Here is a 5,000-nt window from a genome sequence, read left to right on the forward strand (position 1 = left end):
GTTGGCGCTGCGGCCGCCCCATTCAAACTTTCATCGTTTGCCAGCGGAGAGACGTTTGCTTGGTTTCAGCGCGCAGAAGTCCAGTTTCGCAACAGGGGCGTGACTCGCTCAACCACCACAGCAGATTATGTTCTCGCGGCGATACCCGAGGACACCTTCCCAGAAATATCCGACTGGCTTTGTGAACAAGGAGACACCCCAATAGCGTATGACGCCCTCAAAACATACCTTCTGCAGCAGTACTCGCCGTCGCCAGCCGCCCGTATAGCAAAGCTTTTTCAGCTCTCGCAACAACCGTTGGGGGACCAAAGTGCTTCGCTTGCCCTCAGGTAAATGACCAGTATCGCTCGCCTTCAACCTACCACAGACTGCTCTCCTCGTGAGGTGAACCTACTTCGTGCCCTTTGGATACGCCGTTTACCCGGACCTATACGCGCTGCCATACCCGATGTCGATAGTTTACCCATAAAGGACTTGATGACCAAAGCCGACGCCCTTATGGACAGCCACTTCAAGACCTCCATCAACGCCTCCACCCCTGACAAAGAGGATGCCTATTCAACGTCAACCGAAGCTGACATGAATGCCGTAGGACATACACGCCTAGAATCTCTACCAGCCTTCTATCTTCCAAAACTCGATTTACATATTGTTCTTTTAATCTTAATAACGTAAACGAACCAGTTTTTACCTTACCTGTGAAATCTCATCGTATTCCCAATTTCTAATTCCTTCCACCAGTGGCGAGGCTTAATATCCACTGCAACACCTTCATTACTATTCTCTCAAAACTTCCCTCCTTTCTATGTCTCTCCTACTTTCCATAAACAGCATAAAAGCTTAGGTAACTATATTGTGTTGTAGCCTTTGATACTAAGCTTTGACGCTGCTTCGGCACGAAGTCAAAGCCGCCCACCACCCACCAATCACTCGCGCCCCAACGAACAACTTCTACAGCCACTTACTACCTCCCATCCGCCGCAGTTTTGCTACTACCACTTCAGATTCGGGGCAATCGCGAAGAAATGTGACAAAGATTGTCAGTGGCCGAAAAACGTGTAAGTAGGCCATCGCTCGTGGCGGTGGCCTCCCGTGTTTCTAATCTTTTCTTTTTACAGGATGCAGGAACGGGCGTGCAATTTTTGGTAGACACGGGTGCTTGTCGATCTCTTTTGCCAAGGAAACTCTTCAAGGCACGACGTAGTCTGTCTACATCTGCCGACGTCTGCTTGGTAGCTGCCAACGGATCTGCGATACCCACCTACGGTTATGAGAACCTCACATTATCGTTCGGAAACGGTAAATTCAATTGGAAGTTTCTCGTTGCTGACGTCACATTGCCAATCCTCGGTGCGGATTTCCTCTCTCATTTCCACCTTCTGGTTGATGTCGCCCACGATGATTGGTCAACGCAGACTCGTACTTGTCGACACCTCTTCAACCCGCCCCCTCTAACCTCGCTCTCCACATCAGCACACCCACGGATGCCTATGCCCACTTCCTCACGTCGTACCCGGAAGTTTTCCGTCCAGAACTTCGCCAAACGCACACGGTTCCTGCCAAGCCCGGTATTTATCACCATATCAAGACGACGGGACCCCCAGTCTTCGCAAAATTCAGACATCTGGCACCGGAACGATTGACAGCCGCCAAACCGACGTTCGCCGAAATGGAGAAAATGGGCCTTTGCCAAAAGGCCTCCAGCCCATGGTCGTCACCCTTACACATCGTTCTGAAGAAAGACGGCTCCCTCCGTCCGTGCGGGGATTACATGCAAACAGAACCGGATCACTACCCCCTCCCAAACATTGCTGACGTGACCTCCTACCTGCACAAAGCGAAGGTTTTCTCTACGCTCGATCTCCTGAAGGGGTATTATCAGGTGCCTATGAAGCCAGAAGACATCCCCAAGACCGCCATCACCACTCCGTTTGGTACATACACCTTCAATTACTCCTGATTTGGCCTTTGTAATGCTGGGGCCACGTTTCAACGTCTCATGGATGGCATCTTAGGGGACCTCCCTTTCTGTGTATGTTATGTGGACGACATACTTGTGTTCTCCTCCTTAAAAGAGGAACACCTCCGTCACCTGCGCATCGTGCTCGACCGCCTGCAACAAAACGGCCTTGTAGTCCGGTACGACAAGTGTACCTTTGGCGCCTTACAAAGTGTCGTTATTAGGGCACCGCATCACTCCTGAAGGAGTCCATCCCCTCCCTGAGAAGGTAGCAGCCGTTCAGAACTTCCCCGCGCCCTTGACCGTCAAAGCTCTGCAGGAATTCTTGGGCATGATCAACTATTATCACCGTTTTCTGCCAGCCATTGCCGCCACTCTTGCTCCCCTCTACGCCTCCCTCAAGGGCAAGCCAAAGGACCTGAAGTGGGGTCCCCTTCAAGAAGCAGCCTTCTGTAATTCAAAGAAGGCCCTATCAACTGCTGCGGCTCTCACTTTTCCTATCCCACACGCCCCTCTCCTTCTCTCCACCAATGCCAGCGACGTCGCTATTGGTGCAGTACTCGAGCAGGGGGTCAACGGCTCGCCCCGCCCATTGGCCTTCTTCAGCAGAAAACTGTTCAAGGCAGAAAAGGGTTATTCTACCTTCGATCGAGAATTGCTGGCGGTGCACTTGGCTGTCCGTCATTTTCATCTTTTCTTAGAAGGTACGCCCTTCGTCATTCGCACAGACCACATGCCTCTGGTGCACGCCTTCACTCGACAGTCTGACGCCTGGTCCGCCCGTCAACGCCGACATCTCTCCGCCGTGGCTGAATACAATTGCACCCTTCAATATGTCCCTGGGAAAATGAATTCTGTTGCCGATGCCTTGTCAAGAAACACGTTGGCTGCCGTTCAACTGGGATTGGATTACAACGCCCTGGCTGAAGCCCAACGACAGGATCCAGAGTATCAAGTATGTAGGACATCCTGCACGTCCCTCCGTTGGGAAGACTTTCCCCTCGAAGACTCCAACACCACCCTCCTCTGTGACGTCAGTACTGGTAGACCGCGACCTTGGATTCCTGCTCCCATGCGACGGCAGGTATTTGATTTTATTCACGGCATTTCACATCCCTCGTGCCGTTCTACTGCACAGCTGCTGAAGGCAAAGTTCATTTGGCACGGCATTTCTAAGGATGCTAAGGATTGGGTCCGCGCCTGTACTTCTTGCCAAACTTCCAAAGTACCGATCGACACACTGAATCAGGAGTGGGCACCTTTTCTCAACCTCAGCGTCGTTTCGCACACATTCACGTCGACGTTGTAGGCCCCCTACCCACATCACAAGGACATCGTTACCTGTTTACCATCATCGACCGCTCCACTCGTTGGCCTGAAGCCATTCCCATGGAAACTGCAACGTCCGCCTCATGTACATCTGCCTTACTCTCTGGATGGATTTCAAAATTTGGTATCCCTGAGCATATTACTTCTGACAGGGGAACCACTTTCACCTCTCAATTGTGGACTTCATTAGCGAATCTCCTGGGCATCACCCTACATCAGACAACGGCCTACAACCCCGCTGCCAATGGAATGGTTGAACGTTTTCATCGCACCCTCAAAGCAGCTTTGATGTCCCGCTGCAAGGATTGCAACTGGTTTACTCAGCTTCCCTGGCTCCTCCTGGGACTAAGGACCATTCGTAAAGACGCCCTCGACGTCTTGGCAGCTGAAATGGTGTATGGCGACCCGTTGGTCGTCCCTACCGAATTTTTTCCTTCTACAACCTCCTCCGACAATCTCCAGCGCATATGTCACGTCGTGGGAAAATTTACTCCGTGCCGCCAGACTTACAAGCCCCCAGCGAAGCATCCCATACCAACGGACTTGCACTCTGCAACGCACGTCTTCCTGCGCAACGACACTAGCAAGCCATCGCTAACGCCCCCTTACACGGGCCCTTTCATTGTGATCCGACGCAGTCCGAAAGCATTCCTACTAAACATTCGTGGCAAAGAAGACTGGGTCTCCATTGATCGTCTAAAACCTGCTTATCTTCTGCCAGATGACCCGCCTACAGTTCGCCTCTCTAGACCAGGGCGCCCTATTTAACATGCACAGTATGTCATTTTTAGGGGGGAGGAGCCATGTACCAACCGTGTGTCACACGATCGTACATAAATTATTTTGTACATATTATGCTTGTATCTGCGCTCTTCCCTCGCACTAAAAAGAACCTGAATAATCATGTCTCCGCTTTTCCTCTGTAACATTGTCTGTCTTGTGAACATGAAAATGCCTGTTGCCTTGAGGTTTTGTATATAAAGGAGAGTGTTCTATAATAAAGTTACTCAGTTGATTGCTTCCTGCCTTTTAGTCCTAACCTTTCTCTCGGCCCGTCACAATATATATATATATATATATATATATATATATATATATATATATATATATATATATATATATATATATATATATATATATATATATATATATATATATATATATGCATATATATATTCACCATTTCTTGCAGCATTTTCCATCGAGTCTACAAACATTTTAGTTTATATCTTGAAGATTATCATATCCCTTTCAAGTATATGGCCAATAAGGTGAGTTACCATATTTTGAAGAGACGAACATTAACAATGAATTATCTACTTTGCACGTTATTTATCAAACTCTGTAAACCTCTAAGGGAATAGTAATTCATAACATAAAAGAGCTTCGTAAATATATTTCATTAAAAGATCAAATAAGTTAAGCACGGAATGCATAAAATATCATTTTACTTGTCAGATGTATCAAGCACACTGTGATAGAGCATGGCTTGCGTTTCGGAGGGTTAAAGGCCATTAAAAATGTCTTTTAGTTGAAAATTTATAAAGGATGTGGAGAACAACAGCTGAACACGAGTGAAAAAGCCCTCCCGAATAGGTGTGACACTTGACTGAATATGTTATGCCGGGTACGAGGAATAATCTGAAATGGAAATAGATCCGGACTTCATTTTTATATAACCTATTTTGGTGAATTAGTTAAATGAATTTGA

Source organism: Palaemon carinicauda, chromosome 4 (assembly GCF_036898095.1).
Source record: "Palaemon carinicauda isolate YSFRI2023 chromosome 4, ASM3689809v2, whole genome shotgun sequence".
NCBI classification, from domain to species: domain Eukaryota; kingdom Metazoa; phylum Arthropoda; class Malacostraca; order Decapoda; family Palaemonidae; genus Palaemon; species Palaemon carinicauda.